This window comes from Podarcis filfolensis, assembly GCF_964270895.1.
Source record: "Podarcis filfolensis genome assembly, chromosome: 2".
NCBI classification, from domain to species: Eukaryota; Metazoa; Chordata; class Lepidosauria; order Squamata; family Lacertidae; genus Podarcis; species Podarcis filfolensis.
In genome coordinates this window covers 45,410,284-45,432,929 of record NC_139605.1, presented here as the reverse complement: position 1 = coordinate 45,432,929, position 22,646 = coordinate 45,410,284, and the positions used below count along the sequence as shown (strand labels likewise).

Below are 22,646 nucleotides of genomic sequence, written 5' to 3'. Positions count from 1 at the left end.
CAAAATGCAAAGCTAAATAAGAATACATTAAATCCATCGGTAAAACCAACAGAAACCATTTTGAGCAGGAATGTCAACATTGCCTTGGCCAGATGGAGTGCTGGATTTTCAAACTTCTTTCTAGCTTACATTAAGGAACATTGATATAGTTTGAACCCAAAAGGTGTAGGTGTTTGTGGGTGTTTACGGGAGCACAATGATATTTTTATAGTGCACTTCTATACAGGTCTACTCAGAAGTATGCTTTATTGAGTTCAATGCTCCCAAGTAATTGTGTATAGTCTTTGGTGAACATAATAATAATAATAATTAATAATTTATATAGTCATCCAAAGATCATAGGGTGATTTACAAGTTCTATAAAATTATAGGGTTTCTTGAATAGATTACCGGTATTTTGCACTGAAAAGGTCCTCAAACCATTTACAACCAAAGTAAAAAATAAAATAATAAAATCACATGAACATTATTAAAACAGATTTAACAGTATAATATATATTTATTTTTATTGGGTTTTATAAACAAGAATAATGTTATACAAACAACTATACCAAGTTTTCTCATGTTATTTGTATATCACAAAAATAGCATAATAAATGTGGCTATGCTTCTTTTATTCTACTTAGTGGGGAGGGGTTGTGTCATTGTTACTTGTAAGGGTTCTATTACTATTCACTTGTTGTTTTTCCTTGGTGGTGAGAGAGGTTGGAGGTGGCTTAGGGTGTGGTTGGTTGTCTTTGGTTGGCTGTAGTGAGAATTGTTTTTGTGTGTAAGCAGGGTGTGAGTGTGTATTTTTGAATCAGGTTAGCCAGATTGATTTGTATGCTGTCGGGGGATTCTTCTTGTTGTCTTGTTGGGCTGTGCATGTGATATCGTGCTGGAGCACAAGGAAACAAAAATATATTTGGCAGAGCCAGTCTTGTGCTCCTGCTGGTGCGTTTGCACTGAGCCAACCTCCTTGTGTCTTGCCCCTCTTGGTAAGCCGCAAGGAAACTGGTGATTGGTCAGGTGAGTACGACCTCCTTACCTTGCTAACTGTTGTTGCTCCTCCCGCTAGATTGACTTGAGTGCAGATGGGTTGGACTTTCAAATGTTCAAAAACTGAAACACCTTTTGCACATTAAGTTAGAGCAGGGAATCCTGTCTTGGATGCAAATGTTTGTTTTCCCAACCCCATCAGCCACAGAAATGTGTCAGCCCTACACACCCCTACAATATTTTGTTGTGGAGCATTTCTTGTACAAGGCTGCTCCACAATGCTGCAACCTGGAAAGCTGTTTAAAGAAGTTCGTTGATTTATACTGAAGATTATGTTGGGGAATGCCACTGGAAAAGTCCGTAACAGATAATGTTAGGGATGTCTGGAGCAGAAATGTGTAAGTTTATCTTGGTCTTTCCTCTCTTTTCCCCCTCCCAAGGGATCTCTAAGCACCACTTATGAGAAGAATTATGGATTCAATGTCAAAAATTAATTTCTCTCCAAATTGTTTCCATTCTGACTACACACCAGGTCTAAAATATGCTTGGTGGAGCGTCCCAAACCTCATACAAATTCTGCCAAGATAAAAAGAAACAAAAGTAAACAAAGCTGATCAAGGAAAGTTCAGATGACTAATACTTATTCGCAAAGTTAAAAAAAAATCACACACAAAAAATCTAGGCTCATTCACTAACTATGAGTTCCAGCATAGTCCCATTGATTTACATAGACCTACACCATTGTAAGTAGTCAATGAGTCACTCTATTAGAATGCTTCATTAAACCTCTAGGTTTTCTTCTTTCTTCCAGGCACGTAACATGTATTCCCAAATGCCTCACAATTTAAATGAATGCTTTCATGACCGCAACCTTCTTGCATGAATTATGTCTTTCAAAGTCTTCAGTCTCTCCAATAATACACATATATAGATGTGCAACTGTTATGCAGGCTGCATATAAATCTTCAGGCAGGGTCAGAAAAGATGAAAAATAGGGTTCAATCAGACAGTAAAGAAACTACTTATCTTCTCCAGTCTCCAAACTTCTAATTCATTTGGAGAAAGCTATGCAAGTTCAAAGTTGCCCATTCAGTTTGACCTTATATTTCCCCCTTTGCCTGCTAACCCCACAAATAAGGCCTGTGGATTCAACACATCCAGACACCAGACATCCAAGGGTTATTGATCCTTCAGACCTGCCAATAAATGAGTTTTGGGAGTATCAGGTTGCTTTGAAACATCTCCCACAGTTTTATAGACATCCTGATCACTCTGTTCTTACTTCTGTACTTTGAAGGAGCAGTTTACCAGATTTTCATATTTTTAAAGAAAGCAGACAAAAAGCCACAAGTTGCTTGCACACCCCAGCCTGCCTTCTGCCTCTGCAAATTGTATCAAAAGGAACTGAGCGAGTAATTCACCCAGTAGTTCGTGCTATCAATTTGAATACAATCTGCACGTGTTAATTAATTTTTTAAAATAATTTGCTAAAAATTCTGCACCACCAACATGAAGAAGAACCTTGTATAATAATAATAATAATAATAATAATAATAATAATAATAATAATAATAATAATTTATTATTTATACCCCGCCCATCTGGCTGGGCCTCCCCAGCCACTCTGGGCGGCTTCCATAAAAACCAAAAATACAGTAAAATATCACACGTTAAAAACTTCCCTGAACAGGGCTGCCTTAAGATGTCTTCTGAATGTCAGGTAGTTGTTTATTGCTTTCACATCTGCTGGAAGGGCGTTCCACAGGGCGGGCGCCACTACCGAGAAGGCCCTCTGTCTGGTTCCCTGTAGCTTTGCTTCTCGCAATGAGGGAACCGCCAGAAGGCCCTCGGCGCTGGACCTCAGCGTCCGGGCAGAATGATGGGGGTGGAGACGCTCCTTCAGGTATACTGGACCGAGGCCGTTTAGGGCTTTAAAGGTCAGCACCAACACTTTGAATTGTGCTCGGAAATGTACTGGGAGCCAATGTAGGTCTTTCAAGACCGGTGTTATATGGTCTCGGCGGCCGCCCCCAGTCACCAGTCTAGCTGCCGCATTCTGGATTAGTTGTAGTTTCCGAGTCACCTTCAAAGGTAGCCCCACGTAGAGTGCATTGCAGTAGTCCAAGCGGGAGATAACCAGAGCATGCACCACTCTGGTGAGACAGTCCGCAGGCAGATAGGGTCTCAGCCTACGTACCAGATGGAGCTGGTAAACAGCTGCCCTGGACACAGATTTGACCTGTGCCTCCATGGACAGCTGTGAGTCCAAAATGACTCCCAGGCTGCGCACCTGGTCCTTCAGGGGCACAGTTACCCCATTCAGGACCAGGGAATCCTCCACACCTGCCCGCCTCCTGTCCCCCAAAAACAGTACTTCTGTCTTGTCAGGATTCAACCTCAATCTGTTAGCCGCCATCCATCCTCCAACCGCATCCAGACACTCACACAGGACCTTCACCGCCCTCACTGGTTCTGATTTAAAAGAGAGGTAGAGCTGGGTATCATCCGCATACTGATGAACACCCAGCCCAAACCTCCTGATGATCTCTCCCAGCGGCTGCATGTAAATGTTGAAAAGCATGGGGGAGAGGACAGAACCCTGAGGCACCCCACAAGTGAGAGCCCAGGGGTCTGAACACTCATCCCCCACCACCACTTTCTGAACACGGCCCAGGAGGAAGGAGCGGAACCACTGTATGACAGTGCCTCCAGCTCCCAGCCCCTGAAGACAGTCCAGAAGGATGTTATGGTCAATGGTATCAAACGCCGCTGAGAGATCCAGCAGAACTAGGAAACAGCTCTCACCTTTGTCCCTAGCCCGCCGGAGATCATCAACCAGTGCGACCAAGGCAGTTTCAGTCCCATGATGAGGCCTGAATCCCGACTGGAAGGGATCCAAATGGTCCGCTTCTTCCAGGCGTGCCTGGAGTTGTTCGGCAACCGCTCGCTCAATCACCTTGCCCAAGAATGGAAGATTTGAGACTGGGCGATAGTTGACCATCGTGGCCGCATCTAAAGATGGTTTTTTAAGAAGCGGTTTAATAACCGCCTCTTTCAGTGGGTCTGGGAAGGCTCCCTCACGGAGGGAAGCATTCACCACCCCACGAAGCCCATCGCCCAGTCCTTCCCGGCTAGCTTTTATAAGCCAGGATGGGCAAGGATCCAGGAGACAGGTGGTTGGTTTCACTCGTCCAAGCAGCTTGTCCACATCCTCGGAGGTAACAGATTGGAGTTGATCCCACTCAACTTGACTAGACAGAACTCTAGCACTCTCCCGCCCCGGCCCTGCTCCCATGGTGGAGTCTACTTCTTCCCGAATCTGAGCGATTTTATCTGCAAAAAACTTTGCAAAATCATTGCAGGAGAACATGTGGCCGTGTATGATAAGCAGGAATCAGCTTAATGTCACACATGGGGCCAATATATATGGAAAACCTTTTGTGGGGGGTCCAGAATATAAGGGACTGTTACATGGTCTTTATTCACTGTTCCAAGCAGAAAGCCAGAATCCTCAGTGGCTGGTGAGACTGTTCACTGATAAGAATTGCTCATGCCTGCTATAGAATGATGATCAAGTCTGAAGTGGGAGGAGATATCTGAGATGACAAGGGAAGAAGCTTAGCAGCACAGAAACACATGTCTGTTGACTATCTAGAAGCCCTTCGCATGGGCCACTAGAGGCAGTTAGTTAACAACCATGCAAAACTATGCCCCACAGTCATGGCCATAATTTTCACCTGTGAACAGCCTTGCCAATTACCGGCAGCCCAGATGGCCAGCATAATAATAAGAGACAGCTATGGAAGCCTTCTCTGGGATGCGGGTGGCGCTGTGGTCTAAACCACTGAGCCTAGGGCTTGCCAATTGGAAGGTCGGCGGTTCAAATACCCGCAACAGGGTGAGCTTCCCTGCTCCTGCCAACCTAGCAGTTCAAAAACACGTCAAAGTGCAAATAGATAAATAGGTACCGCTCTGGCAGGAAGGTAAATGGCGTTTCCATGAGCTGCTCTGGTTCCGCCAGAAGCGGCTTTGTCATGCTGGCCACATGACCCAAAAAAACTGTGTGCAGACAAACGTTGGCTCCCTCGGCCAGTTAGGTGAGATGAGCGCCGCAACCCCAGAGTTGTTCACGACTGGACTTAACTGTCAGGGGTCCTTTACCTTTATCTTTTATGCAAGCCTTATCGGCGACTTTGAGTGGGGAAGTGGCGTATTACAACAAACAAACAAATGTGCACAGAGACCCACAAGGGAATGGAACTCAGAAATGAACTTCTATATGCATGGCAATACTTGATGGCTGCCTTTGGGAGGAAGGGATATGATATAAATTCAAATGAATGAATGAATAATACAACATCAAGTGAGTCATTTGTGTACCACCAATTGAAAACACTACAGGCAGAACTTAGGTATCATCACGTTAAGCAATACTTTTCAGTTGGGAGCAATCAAGTTTACAGGTAGCACTAGCTGTAAAATAAATAAATATTTTCACTTGTATTCCACTTCACAGAAATCTCAGAGGTTTTGTAAAATGTTTGAGCTTGTTAGTTTGGATTACTGGTACTCGAGGGTCTGGCAGATAGCGTTGTTAGGGGAAAAAATCTCATAAACTATAAGTCTGTAGGGGGATTTTGCTGCGTGGCCTGATTTAATATCATTTATTAATAAGGAGGGCGATGGATGAATGGTTTCTCCTGTCTAAAGTATGAGTTTCATGAACCTCATGCCTTTTTTATTTTATCATATTTTACCCTTATTAAATATCTATTCATATGGTGCACACATGATAAGAAAGCAAGGGAATTAATATTAATATTTTGTTTGATCCACCTCGAGTTCAACATATTGGTAATTATTGTAGTGTTTTCTTTTTCAAATATGTAGAAGTACTTGTTAAAACTCTACAATATTTTGCTCTACTCACGTTCCATGTCTGCATTGGCACTGCACAATGCTTTGTTTTTTGTTTTCTGCAAACTTCTCTTTTATTTCTTAGTTTTCCTTCTGTAATGTTTTCCTTTCCTTATAATTTTAAAAGTCCAATAAAAATTATATGAGGAAAAACACTCCAGTACAATGAAAAGAGCTGATTAAGAGCTGCAATTAAAATCTACATAAAATGCAGAAATAGTCAAAATGCAAACTACACAATGTAGGAGGGGATAAAACAAATGATCATATAACAGCAGAACAGAACATCGACTTCTTGGCCATATGGTCTTTAGTAGGTTCCAAAAGCAAGGGAGAACTCAATCAGAACTTAGCTACTGCAGATGTCTCCAGAGGCAGGGAGTCCCACAGGTAGGGTGTTGGGATGGAAAATGTCCTGTTTTGGGTTACAGCTGTTTGGGCATCATCCAAAAATGGAACCACAAGTGGAGTCCCCTCTGCAGAACTCAATGGCCAGGTTGGCACAGATGGGGAAAAGTGCTCCTGCAAATATTTCACAGGTGTGGAACAAATTCAGAAGCAGACATGGTGTAGACAATCAAAGACTCTATATCCAATAAGTGCCAGAATCACATCAGAACGAAGTGATGTAACTAGCATGGTAATTCTGAAACACATTTTCCCTATTAGCCTGCAATGTCACTCAATTCGCTTCATTAGTGGAGAGCTGCAAAAGCCAAATCAAGATATTTAAAAGCCAAGATCAAGATATTTTCTTCAAATAAAACATGAATTCTCTCCCTAATGCTTTCATATATCTGGAGAAAAAGGATTCCGCAGAGATATTATCAGCATTTTACTTTTCATTAGCTATGCAAGGGCTGGGTTAAAATAAAAATTCCCTTTAAACCAGAGAGCCTGTAATTGGAGGCTACCAATTTTGCACCAAGACTTTGGCACGATGCTCTGTTTCCTTCCTTTTAAAATGCCCGACGCTGTTTTTCTTGGGCTCAGGCATGCAAAACCCACAAGGATTCCCTTCTCTGACCCTTTGTTTACATATCTCACTTTTCCCAGTGATATTTTTATTAGTGTGCTTTTGGTAAACATGACCTTGACTGTCCTACAGAGTCTCTCTCCACTATACAGTCTATCAGATAATATTCAGTTTAGGGGAAAGCTTCAGTGTGAGAAGCACACCATAAAAATGTGCTGAAAAGTCAGCGCAAAATACAAAGGGTCACATTTGAAATATGAGCTAGGAATAGGACGCTAGATTTCTTGGGAACGGACTATGGATCGGACTGAAAAATCCTTATTCATGTAAAATTTCTCACCATTGCCAAAGGAAGTTTGTGCCTAAGTAACCAGAGCAGAGCTATAAATTATTATTTGTTGCATTTCTGGGGTAAATTATGAGGGAGGGGCATTCAGAAGAAGTTGTTTTCTTCTGAAGGAGAATGTTTTCAGCTCAGCAAAAACAAAACTCTGCTTGTTCCAGGACCAGCTCATACTTTCACTTGATGACTGCAGCACCTATCAGGCAATGTGAAGCAGGCAATGCAGAACTCCAGAAATAGAACTTCTCACTTCGCCTTAAACAGCAGTGCTTTTCAAAAGAGCCGGGTCCACAGATTCAGCTGCCAGTAATCAAAACGGCAATATTCAAGGGGTATGCTTGCCTTTATCAAGCAGCATAAGTCTCACAGTCTTGGATTTAAGGCTGGTGATGTCATTACATTTCATATTTCCTGGCTTCAAAATATGAATCTCAGTAGCTTGCAATGCTTGCATTGACGAGCAAATGGTGAAACCCCACAAGTTCTTTGGCAAAGATTTGGAAAAGAGCTTCCATCTTCCCTCTCTGCCTCCTCCTCACCCACTTCAGACACCAGAGCAGAGTAGGATGTGGAAAAGGCCTGGCTCCCCTTCCTCCATTCCAATAGCGCTGCCACCACAGCAGCACCCCCATTCAGAGGTGCCAACTTGAAGGAAACCATTTTTTTGTGGGGGGCAGTGACAGATAAGGACAGTGATGTGGGACAGGGGGTGGTGGGCAGGGAGAAGGAAGGGAGGGCAAAAAAGGAACTTGAAAGTACATGGCAAAGCTCTGGACAGCAGAAAATTATGTCTGCTGCCAAGGTTGTTGTTACCCTATCAAAATGATCTTACCACATTATTTCACTGTAGTGAAGACTGAATTTGACCGCACATTCATATGAAGAGTGATCACACTTCTTTCTCCAAGGGATACATGAGATATTAGTAGGTTTTTCCCATGTGGCCAAAATCATGTGCATTCAAACTACTGTCAGGACAGAGTGATTCTGAGGTCAAAACTAATGAACTTAAGCATAAAAAGAGAAAATAATTATCATGCTTACGTCACAGTCTTTGAACGTTCTTTTTAATGGGCTAATGTTTTGTTGTTCCTGTGAGGAGAACAAGCTTGACGTTGGGCAAATGGAATTCTGTCCTTGGAACCAAACTAGACATGACATGAAAGATCCACAGTCAGGATATCTTGCATTTAAAACTAGGTCAAAGCTGCAAGGGGGTGGGGGAATTGGATCAGGATGGTGATGTGGTGAGGGGTGGAGATAAGGGAAGATTAGCCTCCATGCTGTCTTTCTGAATCAAAATGCTCTCCTGACATTATTTTATAATGGCCTCCAAGTGGGGAACCCAAAGGTGCTGTCCATTGTTGTGTGTGTGTGTGTGCATGTGTTTATGTAGAGGGGGGGGGAAAAACAATTTTTGTGATCTTGGGGGTGGGGAAACACAGAAAACACCTTGGTGAACTGGATACTTCTTTGTATCTTGAAGTTTTTAATATTTTACTTTGTTTTATATATGCTGTAAGTCACCCAGAGTGGCTAGGGAAACCCAGCCAGATGGGTGGGGTATAAATAATAAAATTATTATTATTATTATTATTACTACTACTACTTCTACTACAGGAACATAGTGCTTTCTCCCATGGGGAGAAAAGTGTTGAGGAACGGTTTCTGTCCTTCCCTAGCACCATGGTGGTGATCTAATTCTCCTGTGGCTGATACTAATTCCTTTTGAGATTGGGGAGATCCTGATCACAGATCTTTTGCAACATGGCTAGTTGTGTTCCTGCATCCCCATCTTTGATGCTGGTCACAGCCCCACTTCTACAACTTCACAGCCCCACAATGCTACAACTAAGCAAAAACTCAACTAGGCCATTTTAAGAAAAAGGTATTGTAATAAAGTCATTACTTACTGCTCCATTCATCATGCCCACTGTGGCTAAACATTTCCTTTTACAGACTGGTTCCATAATCCTTTGTTATGCTTGATTTTGTGACTGTATATTTAGCAGTATACATAATGTTTCTAAGCTTAGAGCAACTTTTAATTATAAATAGTATCTCTCCAAATGAATGTTGCCACTTCAAATACAAAGCAACGGCTATTTGTAATTCAAGAGGATTTTATCAAACTGCAATTTCCTTAACAAGCACGCTAATGTCTCATTTGAGCAGCCTGGGCATATTTATCTTATGAGACAGAAAAATCATTTGCAGAATGCTTTAACTGCTAAATAAATATTTTACTGGCAACTTCTGAAGCATCATAAATGCAAGTCAATATAAACAAAGCAATGTGGAAACAAGCTCTACTCGTGAGACTAAAGTGACGGCTGGCGAAGTCATTGTGGAAGAGGACTCTGTTTTGCATCAGGCAACATATTAGCTTTTGGAAAATCTGATTTCTTCCCACTATAGTAAGCAAATAATTGTAGCTTGTTTGCAAATTCTGCCAATGAAAAGCACATCAAGCTTCCAGGCTTCATGATACAGCTGGAGAGGACATAACAGCATGCCAATTATTTAAATTCGCTTTATTGCCATTATTTTTAAATTGCGTTTGCTGTTTATAAAAGGTGATGGATTCAGAGACCCCTGTGGAGAAAGGTTGCCTCCTTGGCCCTGGAACAAGAATGCTATTGCTGTGGTAGCATAAGTATATTCCATTATCTCCTGCAATTCCCGTAGGGTGACTCATTTTTATAAATGCACCCACATGTAGTGAAATCCAGCCACATGAAATCCAGCCTCTTCCCTCACGACAAACCTTGCATTTGGCTGTGTCTTTCTTTCACCAGATGATGGGCCATTTATATGCACAAGGAACCACAGTAGCATTTATCTCGTCTCTCCCTTGAAACGGGCAGCTTCAATGTACACACCTTGGAGTTAAAGAAGTCCTGGAAGCTGTTTATGAGCAAGTTTAGATGGCTTGGAAAAAGAACCAAGCACTTCCTTGGAGGGTGGGCCTATGAATAGCTCATTCTGCGTGGGGCTGCCCTTGAGACTGACCCAGAAACTGTTGGGATACTGCCAGGGAGATAAAGCCCATCATGGCCCCACGTCGTCTCCGGACGTCCATCGATCTCCCGTAGACACGCAGTATCAGCAATTAGCGACACGAGCTCCAGAAAATAGCTTGCCACATTCCTGGGCTGATGCACGCTCTATCAGCAGAATTCACACAGCGAAAGATGCACAGCAGGAGAGCATTATTTAGAAGTTTATTCAGCGTTGGTCAGAACAAAGAAAAACATGACTGCCTGCTTGCGTGTTCAGGCACACAGAGGGAGAAAACGAAAGCAATAGAAAACATAAACTTCCTGTGAACAGGAAATACGCAGACTCTGTGACTCACAAAGCCTGCTCCCTTTTAAGGTGGAACGGAAATATCCTAACAGAAACTCCAGCGGGTGCAGAATGCCGCAGCGAGACTCCTTACGGGGTCCTCGCTGAGGGATCACATTCACCTGGTGCTATACCAGTTGCACTGGCTCCCGGTGGAGTACAGGATCAGGTTCAAGGTGCTGGTTTTGACCTTTAAAGCCCTATACAGCCTAGGACCCTCGTACCTACGGGACTGCCTCTCCTGGTATGTCCCACAGAGGACCTTATGGTCTTCAAACAAAAACATTTTGGAAGTCCCGGGCCACAGAGAGGTTAGGCTGGCCTCAACCAGAGCCAGGGCTTTTTCGGCTGTGGCCCCAATCTGGTGGAATGCTCTGTCACAAGAGACTAGGGCCCTGCGGGACTTGACAGAGCTGTTCCACCAAGGCCTTTGGCCAAGGCACAATCTGACCCCCTCCTTTGGTAATCCTCATAGAACTCTAGCCCAATGGTTGCCATTAATTTGATTCTGAATTGATTTGATTCTGAATTGATTTTAGAATGTATTTCAATTAATTGGTTGTGATTTTATGTAAACTGTGTTACTTTTAATGTTGTTAGCTGCTCTGAGCCTGGCTTCGACTGGGGAGGGCAGGATATATATATATATATATATAAATAAATAAATAAATAATAATAATAATAACAACAACAACATCACAACAGCTAAGTGGAAAGTCCATGTACAGAGGCAGTATAATGGGGAAGACCACCAGACCAGCACCTTCACAACCTGACAGTGGAGGCTGGCCCATTAGCACAAAGGGGGCACGGCCCTCATCCAGTCATCCCCTTCCCCGCCTGCCTTCTTATTTGCAACCAGTCAAGGGGATGGGGCTGCCTGTCAGCTTCCTCCTTCTCAGTCTCCATGTCGCTCTTAAGAACTCAGCAAGGAGGGAAGGGGGCAAATCTGTTGGCTCTGGTTTCTGTTTAGGCCCCCTGCCTTCTGCTCTCTCTGGCTCCGTGGGCACCAGTCACAACTGCAACCTGCTGGCTGGTTGAGTGAATGAAAACAGATTACCGGAGAAGGCAGATCTTGGCCTGATCCTGCAAGACAATTGGTAATGTTCTTACACTGTGCAAGTGTGTTAATGATCCCCAGGAGCCTTTGGAAGACAGAACTGGTGGAATGGAAATGCGAATGGTACAGCGCTGTATTTGTGGCCCACTATTATATTTGGTAATACTTGCATTTATTTATAAATATACATGAAGACAAGAGTGCCTGGCATGCTCTGGTCCATGGGGTCACAAAGAGTCGGACACGACTAAACAACAACAACATTATATTGATCAGTGAATGGGTCAAATTTGCTTCACATGCACATCAGTTTGGTCTATCTATCATCTATCTATCATCTATCTATCTATCTATCTATCTATCTATCTATCTATCTATCATCTATCTATCTATCATCTATCTATCTATCTATCAATCATCTATCATCTATCATCTATCATCTATCATCTATCATCTATCATCTATCTCTATCATCTATTTGGAGCAGCCATGCATGGGTAGCAAAAGAACTAGGTGCATTGTAAAGACAGAGATGTCTTTGTTGGACTGTGACGTCTTGGCACTTCTTTGTGTCATTCACATCTTTGCATAGCAAGGAGTAAGTCTTGTTATGTTGGCTCACTCCCTGTTTTTCCCCATGATGAAAAGATCCAGGGGTGCAGCCTGGTTTGGTTTCCTTCAGAAGGAGACCACCAGAATTTGATTAGCATTTGGTAAGACTTGCATTTATTTATAAATATACATAGGTGGTGACACAGCTCACACACACAAACTCGCCAAACATGCCAAAGTCCAGGGCTCCCACACCAGCTTTTTGGACACAGTTGGCACCCTAAGATGCTTAGAGGGGGTAAACTCAGCTTCCTGTCTTTTGCCATTTCACTTGAACTGCAGCCGATTGTTCTTTTGCGTTATCCCTTTGGCTAGAGGAGGAACCTGGATGAGACTCTTCTAACCATCACCTAGCTTTCCTACTTTCCCTGGAGACAAATCACTGGATATCATCACTCTTGTGCCAATTCCAGAGAGGTTGGCCACATTTAAGAAAGGATGTGGAACTTCCACAGTTGTCCATTCTTCCTATTTTAATTTGGATTTTATGTCTTGTGCACTTTGCCCATTTTTAATAAAGACCAAGCTTTTCCTACAGAGCAGGCTGCAAGTAGAACTGAAGAGGGGAGAGAAAGAGATAAATGAGAAGAGCATCAGCAAACCTTCTCCTCGCTTTCAAAGAGAATGAGATGCTCTTTCCAGTATTGGATTTCCGGCTGCACAACTGCAGAACAAAATGAAACACCTGTATAAGGTATACATAAGGAGCCGCACTTAACTGCTGTGCCATCTGCAGCCCACCTGTAAATGGGTACTGATTTAGAACCTGGAGAGGGAGCTGGGAATTCTGAAGAGTGGCCAAGCACCAACCAGAGAAGTGGAAGGGTTCTATCTCGGTTCTTCCTTACTCAATCCCACCATTCTGAGGGCGTTCCTCAGACAAAGTTTCCAGCAACTGAGGAACCAAAACAATAAACTGAGAAGTGGAATTGAAGCAGCGAAGCAAAAGAGCACAAGCCACCAGGATGCCAGACAGGGAGTAGAGGTGATATTATTGCATTTTATTATTTATTTAATTTAATTCAGCACACAACTTACACAAAAATAGTCCCAAGGGGAGTCACACAAATTTAAAAGATGCAAAAGGCACTAAAACGCAACAATTTTAACAAACAATAAAATACACAATGTCATAAAGACCTAAAAGCCACCACAGTGTAAGGAGAATGTCGCAGCCCATATGATCCTATGGCAACAGCACTATATGTCATGGTAATGGATAACACATTTATCTACCATCTGAAGCAGTATTTGCAATATTGTGAGCTGTGGCTCATATGTACAAGTGGAGACCATTTTTCCTCATGTGTGGGATGTAATTCAATTGAATATGAGTCACTTAATGCATACCACACAGGCCCCTGTGATTTCATTTTTCTCTTTCTTTATGTAATATATTTAAAGAGAAAATCATGCTTATTTTATGGAGTGAGCAGCTTTCCCCACCCCCACACCATGTTTGAAGCATGATTGAAAACATCAGAAGAATGTTGCATTGTTCAGCAAAGATGAACATGCGTTTAGTTCATTTATAATATATTTTTTACAGATGGGACTGGGACTGTGTTATTACTATGATCAAAAATGTGTGTGTGGGGAGAGAAATCAAATTCTAATTAATAATTTTGTTAGGGATTCTCGCTAACTACAATTTATTTTTTTTAATTGGCAGTTGCCCTTAATAGAATGCACACGCACACACTCACGACAAATTCCTTTCTATAAAAGATAACTGGGATTTGTGGGAAGCTGTGGTAGGGCATAGAAAAGCTGGCGCATATATGGAAGATGACTTCTGGGGTAGCAGGGATTTGAGGGATTAAGTTGAAAAACCCACAGATCTAACTATCATAAGAAGATATTGGCCACAAAATGACTTCAAACATTTCTTGGTTCAGTTTAAAATGTTTCTAATGAGTCTGTAAGCTTTTAGTTCAGACTGTCTGAATCTCCCAAGGATGCTTTTCAGCTACTATAGAAGAAATTAGGATGACACACAACTGGATAAACAAGGGCCCACTTCATGGATACTTCAGTAGCTATGTATCAGTCCATTCAAGAGAATTTGTGCAAAACTTACCTTGTTCTTTGTATCTACTAATCTACTTACAAGTGCTGCCTGCTTTAAAGCTTCCCATAGTTGGGATACCAGAAAGAGTGTGTTTTGATGATAAACTAATAGGTTGCAAAAGCTTTAAAGGTGTTTTACTTTCTGTGGTCAGACAAATATGAGTGATGAGTGGAGAATGTGGATAGGAAGTGAGTTGCTCCACTCCCATTATTTTTGGTTGCCCTTTTCTGAACTTTTCCCAGCTCTACTATATCCTTCTTGAGATGAGGAACCAGAACTGCACACAGTATTCTAGGCACCATAGATATGAGAATTAGATACTGGGAAATATATTTCCCACCCCTTTCCTAATGATCTTATTGCTTGAATGTGCAGCTCTAAGATGTGTGTCACATTTTGGTCTGATGGACATAGGAACAAGTTGTGAAACTTATCACATGCCCCTAAATCAACAAGTGCCTAAATTTGAGAACTCCTCTGAGAGTGAAGCTCAGGCCAAGTGGCCTTCCAAGTCCCTCCTCTGACCCTGAAAGCATGGGGGGGGGGAGGAATTGCTGCAGAACGTGTCCCCTATCACATCCTCTGCCTACCATTTTGTATAACACCCTTTCCTCCTAATAAGGCCAAATATCAGAGGGATGTTTTTCATTCAAAAAATGGTGCACGTGGAAAGAGTAAATTCCTCAGTGGCACAGTCCTGGTCCAGACTGGGCCCTCCTTCAACTGCTGTTTGCCAATGTTTAAAGAGATGAGAGATCTAGGCATCGAGTTGGGTCCTCAAATGCTCTTCCCCAAGGGAAGGAGCCACAGAATGAAGCAGCATTTGTGTGTGTTTCATGCTGGTTTTGACAAAAAGGTTTGTGGTTGTCAAAAATAAACCATGGGTTTCATCTTGAATGGCAAACCTCATGACATTCTATCACACTTTTACCACAACTGGTGTACCAGCTAAAAATGTCTTGGTGCCTTTGAAGCTAGTTAACATACAGAAACCTTTAGATAATATCCTCCCTAGCTTACTTTGCATTTATAGATTCCCCGTTTTAATACCACATTTGCAAACCCCTTTATTACACAAACGAGACCACACTCACCATGGTTTCACCATGGTCTGTCACAACCTATTTTCATAACACAACCCATTTTATTGTATGCTGAGCAGTGAGAGTCCAAGCCACAAGTGGGACTCATTCAGCTTCAAGGTTTCTCCTCCTCCTCCCTCCTGAAACTTTAGCCCTGAAAAAAAAATTATGAAGAAATATAGACTTGTCAAAATTAATAATTAACATCACATTTATTTTCCCCATGCATACACAGTCTCTTTTATTCACCTACATACTGTGTTGAAACAAAGTTATTTGTATAACAGCCAAGTGGGTATGGTTTTTAACCTTTTCTTGTGGCAAAAGTGCAACTGGGAGGTTGGGTCAGCTGTTCTGGGCTGCCCTCCTCTGCTTCCTGTGTGCCTTTATATACAAAAAAGTTACCTGATATTTGTTTAAGTTGCTATTTCAGATGAAGGCAGAGGCTGACCCTCTTTCTGCCTGGATGTCTGATTTTGAAATGTTTTAGTATGGAGCGGGAAAAATTACTACTGATCTTTCAGACTGAATGTTTCATGAACATCAAATCCTTTATTTTGTGTTTCTTACGTCCCTAAATGCTAGGAAGTTCCAGGACAGCCCCTTTTTCTTCGAGGAAAGAATACTAGACTGATGATGGGTTTGTGGTGGGAACAGGTGGTGGTAGCAATCAGTGAAAGGGATGTTTTAGTGATGGAGTCTCTGCTGTGGAATTTTCTCCTCAGGAAAAGTTGCCTGATACTATCATTACTGTGCTTTAAGCACCAGGAAAAGTCTGCTGTGTTCACTCATGCTAAGGCTGAGCTGAAATGCACCCACCAATTTCATTTTCCCATTCACAGATGGTGAAAATGGTTAACAATTTGGGGGGTGGGGTGGAGATGAAATTTGACCAGATCTATTGACAGCAGCAATTCTCTCATGGCGGCTACACCCCCCCCCCCGACCACTGCCTCACATAACAATTCTGAATAAACTTCTGGACGAAAACAAAATGGCTGGCAGCCACTGAGCGGAGCTGCATAATTGCTGGCAGGAAGATGGCTGCAATGGCAAAACAAGAAATGGTGGGAAAAGGTGAGTTGGAGACAGTATTTTTTAGATACCTTCCCTCCCCAAGCCTGACCCCAGCATTTGATAAATACCTTAAATATAAGACGATGTGAATGCTATTGCAATTGTTTGATGAGTTTTTAGGCAGCTGCTTTTATATATATTTATTTTGGTGTTGTCTTAATTTTTGTAAGCTGCTTGAGTGTTATTTTAAGTGGAAAGTGAGGTATAAATAAGTAAGTCAGAAAATAGTAAACTCACACAGAATGCCATTTCGTCAAATTTAATTCTGCATGTGGGGGGTTATTAGTGGGTCACAGGACTGGATTTAGGTTTGATGAGGCCTTAAACTACTGAAGGTAATGGGGCCCTTTATATGTCCAGCTGTCCTTTGTCAGCAACAAATTGTCACTGTTTTTTTTGTTTGTTGAATATATGCTATATGGTAATTTATGGACCTAATAGGTATCTAAAGCCATTTGCACATAACAAATAGGAGCCTACACAGCACAAAACACTGTTGCTGTATGTAGGTTTTATTTTTTTATGTTTTATCTTATATTTATCTGTAAATGTACATCCAGTTTTTTCCCCTTTAAATGTTTTTGGGGCCCCAAGAGAGTGGAGGCCTAAGCTATAGCTTGTTTAGCTTATACATAAATCCGGCATTGGTGGGTCATGTCAATATTATCCTAACAAAGAGCAGTAGTGGGAAGAAGGGGCTATCCAAGGAATGAATAGAACCAAATAGTACTTTCTGTGAGCTACTCATATTGATTTGAGGGAGGGATCCTTCGAAAACTTACCAAAATCAAAAAGGAGACCCAATAAGCACTGCAAATACTGGGTATAAGCATGGTAAGCTAGACCTGATAAACCAAGACCACTTGTACCAGCAACATAGTTCACGAGAAGCAAATGGCTGGATGAACACACAATCAGAATCACAAAGGTATCATATACCCTCATCATCCAGTTCTAGAGTTCAACTTCCTGTCTGGAGTATGAAATAACTTGACCCTGTGGAAAAAGCAAGAATAGGCCTCTGCAAGAGTTTGTAGTATGCCACTGCAGGCGTCAAATAAAAATTTGTTCTCCCAGGTGGTGAGCAACGTTACACACTGAATTTGGGTCACACAATTTAAAGGGAAACATGTGGTTTCAGCATTTTGCTGAAGAAGCATCCATTGAAACATTTATGCATACGAGTCTTGTTCTTCCAGGGCCTGAATGAAAACATATTAATTCAAATAAATCTTTTTCATCCATTTCAGACGATGGGTTGGCACTTATAAGTAACTGTTATTTGCTGAAGAATGATTTGCTTTTTGAAATGATACAAATCACAACCATCTTTCCACAGTTTCTCCATACTCCAATTTAAAGAATGTTTCATGGGGCTATTAAAACATCAAGATGATCACTATTTATGGAAACAAATCTTTCCTTTAAATATCATTTCTGACATGCTTGATAAATAAATATCCCTCCAGCTACAGAAATGGTTCAGTGGCAATACAAATGTCTATATGTCAGTGGAAATGAGTTGCATTTTATTTCAAGGAGTCCAAAGGAAATCTGTTTTGCTGCATTTTAGTAGTATTTGTAAATATGGCAATCATTTTCATTTATGAGCTGACTTTGATTGGGAATGGAATTCAACCTACTCCCCACTATGTGTAATGCACAGTGATTAGAATGAACTAACTCAGATTAACTAATTCCCTGGATTAATTAAAAATGTATGAATTACACCTGCAAGTAGTTCTTATAATTTCCAGGTGAACAGAATGTGAATTAAACTCCTTTTGTAGTGGAACTTGATTTTTTAAAATTCCATTCCATTTTTATTTAACAATTTACATATATACAAAGAAGTTTAATTGAACTTAACTCTGTGTTTGATTGTGGCCACTGCATTTACCATTTTTACCCATCTGAAAATTGATGCTGCTGTTTAAGCTTAAAGATCATACTTGTTGTGAAAAATAAATAAAACTATTGTTCACATTACGCTGTGTGTTTTGTTTTGATGCTTTCTTTCTTCTTAAATATATTTTATACTTCAGCAGAGCAGACTGTAAAATTCTGAAGGCTGAAAAGAACAACAACACATGCTGAGGACCAGGTGAATGAATTGTGAATTGAACTGGAATGCAATTAGTTCCTTTTTGGATGGGAAGAACTTGAATAGGAACTAATTCCTTTCTGGAACAGGTGAACTAGAATGGGAAATAATTCCTTTTTGGTGTGGGTGAACCGAAACTGGAGTTACTTTCTTTTAAAACTGAATTTTCCAAGTACTGGTAATGCAGTCATACAGATAGTGATCCTATAGGTGGAACATATGGTGAAGCAAGTGGTCAAGGAACCCACAGGACCCTCTTGTGACCCAGTCAGTTGACCTCCAGAAAATATGGTTAAGTGTTGAATATGGTCAAGAACAAAGCAGGACAATAAATATAAATATAGAAGATATAAAAAGGGTCAAATCCTGTTGTAAGAACTGTATTTGGTCAGGGAGAGGTTCCAGTTAAGGCTGGTAGCTTTAGGTCTCATCAGCCTGGCAAAAAGATGCCAATTCTGCAAGAGTCCCATTCAGAGGTGCCAACTTCTCAAGATGATTGAGAGGGCCTGATGTGATGTCCTGATATTGCAAATGCAATGTCTCAAGGAGCTGGGGGCAAAGCCAAATGCCCTCTGAACATTGAGAGGGCGTGCCTCCCTCAAAAAAAGCACCGGGGGGATGGGACAAAGTGCCATAGCCCCCAGGACCCTGCACCTATGGTCCCAGTCTGAGGCAAAATATTATGCAGCTGCATAAGGAGGCGAGGCTTGTAAGCATGGAGATCTCTGGGGTAAAATTCGCTATATAATATTTCTGCCTTTCCCCATAAACTATTAAATAAATGAACCTGGAAAGCAGAGTTATTAATTGGTGTTTAGATTGCATGAGTGGTGGGAAGAAATAAGCCGCACATAATCCCCAAAGTGTTTTTCTTATGAAGACTCTTGCTGGAATCCCGAGGTTTAGATTTCATTTTTTTAAAAAACCAACTACACCTTATAAATGTGGAGAATATTTAAGAAAACATGGAAGAAAAAGACAGGAGCCACTTAATTGAGAAGCCCAGCACCAGAAAAATAGGGATGCCAGAGTAGGTAATACTGTTGAACAGTCAAGAAGGTTCCAGATACAGCAAGAAGATGTACACCATACATCCCAAGACACCAAGTTCCCCAAGAAGGACTGACTTTGCAATGTAGCAGGGTGAAGCCATCAATTTCCAGTGGTACTATGGTGGGACAGAGGATCACATAAATGTCTGAATGGTGCAGCAATACTTTTTGAAGAACTGGCCCTTGTCAAGGTTCTTCTGTGTGCGCCATATTGGCTATGCTTCAGGCTGGACTGGTATTGTTCCAAACCCTTCAGTCTGGGAGAAGTAAGTGGGGTCCCAGGGACTAGTTGCTCTGTTTAACTTCATCATCCAGCGAGAAACTGAAGAAGAAGCCCTCCATTTTTAGTTTTTCACATGTAGGGCCAGCCCAATACATTTTAGCACCTGAGGTGAAACACAAAATGGTGCCCTGCCTCTACCAGGGAAGAGGGGAGTGAAGATCTGTATTGGGAGCAAGGCAAGAGGGACTAAAGATCAATATCAAATAGGAGACTAGCAATGCCCCCTATTCACTGACAGGGTGCTGGTAAGGCAGCTAGTATAGTGGGGGGCTGAGGAAGCAGAAGATCCAGCCTCCAAGGGGTGCACTGCAGCTGCATTCCTTGGAGGTTGGATCTGCTTCCCCTGGAGATCCTGCCAGTTGAGGCAGTCACCTCACTTTGCCTCATGAGTGGGCAGGTCCTGCTCACACTACCATCAGGAAACCCAGGCTGACTGCGTTAGTTACTGTATGATCATCTGCTGTCCACATAGAAACTCACCACCAGCTGAGTGAATGGTAGAACAAAACACTATTTTTTATGAGGTCTGGGAGCCCTGCAGAGAGTAGTAATAACTTATTCCAGTCAGACCACACCTCTCCTGGGTCACAGCTGTTTCCCTTAAAGGGGTCGTGTATATTTTATTATCTCCACCAGTAAGCAATAAATGAAAATATCCCTGGATGTTTCCAGTGGAGAGGCAGGTACCAGGCTAATTTATTGCTGCTTCTGTGTGATATAGTCCTTCCACTCTTTGGGTTTGAATTTTCTTCCATACCTTAAGTGGGTGTCACTCATACTTGGTAGTGGCTATGGAGAGTCAGGTGATGACCATTCTTCTGCCTGTGGCTCTTCTGTCAGTGTGGTGTAGTGGTTAGAGTATTAAACTAGGACCTGGGAGACCCACTTGGCCATGAAGCTCACCCGGTGACTTTGGGCCAGTCACTGCCTCTCAGTCTAACCTACCCCAGGGGGCTGTTGTGGGGATTAAATGTGGAGGCAGAGAACCATTTACATCACCAGGAGCTCCTTGGAAGTGTGGGATATAAATGCAATGAATAAATAAAACCTCTCCATGGCCATTGGATGGCTGCTGGTTATGGTTTCATTTCTCTCAGCTGTTCCCTTTGTCTCATCTGCTGTTTCAGCTGCAGGAGTGAGTTTAGGAATAAGTCTTAAGGGCCAGTGAATTCAACTTAAGTGACTTTCCACTTTCTAGCTGTACTCTATATGACCTGGGGCATCCTAGCAGGTTTTCAGAGCAGCTCTGCATTCAGAGTAACCCACAAGGGTGCTGCATTTCTCAAACCCATTAACCAAATGATTTTAAAACCTGTTCTTCTGTTGCTCAAACTCAGACATTTTCTTTAGAAGGTTGACATTTTTCATTTCAAATGCAATCCAGACTGTCGAATTGAAAGCAAAATTGCAGCAAAGCACACGGAGAGCTGTGAAGATGTAAACCTCATGCAAAGTGTAAAACCAAGTGAGTGAAACTATTTTTCTTCCTCATTCATTGGTGCCACTATTTCAACTTTGTGTGAATAAAACTGGTGTTTAGCTTGGCTCTGGCAAAGTGAAATGAAATAAGCTGGCCTACCAAACAATCCCAGCTTTGTATGCACAGTAATGATTAGACTTTGTGGAAACGAGGAGAAATATGGCACTTACTCAAGGTTCTCGGGGCAATTGGAAATTAGGATGCACTGGAAAGAGAATGTTGTTCTCTAGCCGGAGCAATTAACAATTGTGGTAATAAAACATCTTGAAGTATCCCATAAGAGCCAAATTAAGTACTAATTTGCAATAGGTAGGAAAAATATTTTTTTTTCTAGTTTAAGACTTTGCAATTTGTGTGCAAAATACTTGACATGGAAGAATATAGCCAAGATAACAGAATGCTCCTTGCTTAGGGCAAATGTTTTCTGTTGGATTTCTGGAAGCATTTCTCCTTACATAACCGCTACATGGATTTGCCATTTACAATCATCTGACATCCTGATCTTGTGGAAATGTAGAATATAGAAGTACTACACTAGAAGGAGGAATGGCCAAGAAGGGTCTCTGCTTCACTACTTTTCATAGTATGAAGAAGGAGTTTTACCAGCCATACATGTCCCAAATATAGTATGGTCTTCTACATCTTTCTTTAAGGTTCAGCAGCATACTCTCTTTTACATACTGTGCATGAAATATCTCATGCTTATGAAATATATTTATTTTGAACAGGATTGGTGAACCTATGATCATCTGGTTGTTGGTAGACTTCAGTCATTCATGGCCAGTGGTTATACTGGTTGGGGCTGGTGGGAGTTGGAGCCCAGTAATAACTGGAGTGCCACAGATTTCCCATCACTAATTTGGAGCATCTCTATCCTTCTTTTCTATTTCTATCTTACAAGAAACTCTCTGCTCTCAAGATGAATATCACATAATAATGTAAGAATTAGGGTTGTAAGAATTTGACCAAGCCAAATTGTGCCTGTTTGCAGGGACTCGAGCAGAAATGTTTGTGGGATTGATAAGTTAAATTCTTCAGGGGAACAAACTCTTATCGGGCAGTATGTCTGATTTTAATAATTATTTTAGATGTGTAATGCATTTTATTCTGTTTTTATTCTGCTTTATGTATTTTATCTTTTGTAATGGCTTCAGCTTGACAAACGAAACAAACAAACAATAATTAACCAAGTAATTCTTTATTTGTAATACTGAATGGAGTCTGTAGGGAAGGAGTCAGTCTATCAGATATTTGGGGCTGCTT

At 41.7% G+C, this 22,646-nt stretch overlaps 1 long non-coding RNA gene across 1 annotated transcript; it reads left to right on the top strand.

Moving 5' to 3' along the window:
* The first annotated feature begins 16,345 nt into the window (after positions 1-16,345).
* LOC310757676 lies at positions 16,346-18,411 on the top strand. The gene is made up of 3 exons (XR_014545398.1): positions 16,346-16,464; positions 17,417-17,497; positions 17,715-18,411. It is a non-coding gene; the product is annotated as an uncharacterized lncRNA (long non-coding RNA).
* Positions 18,412-22,646: the final 4,235 nt, after the last annotated feature.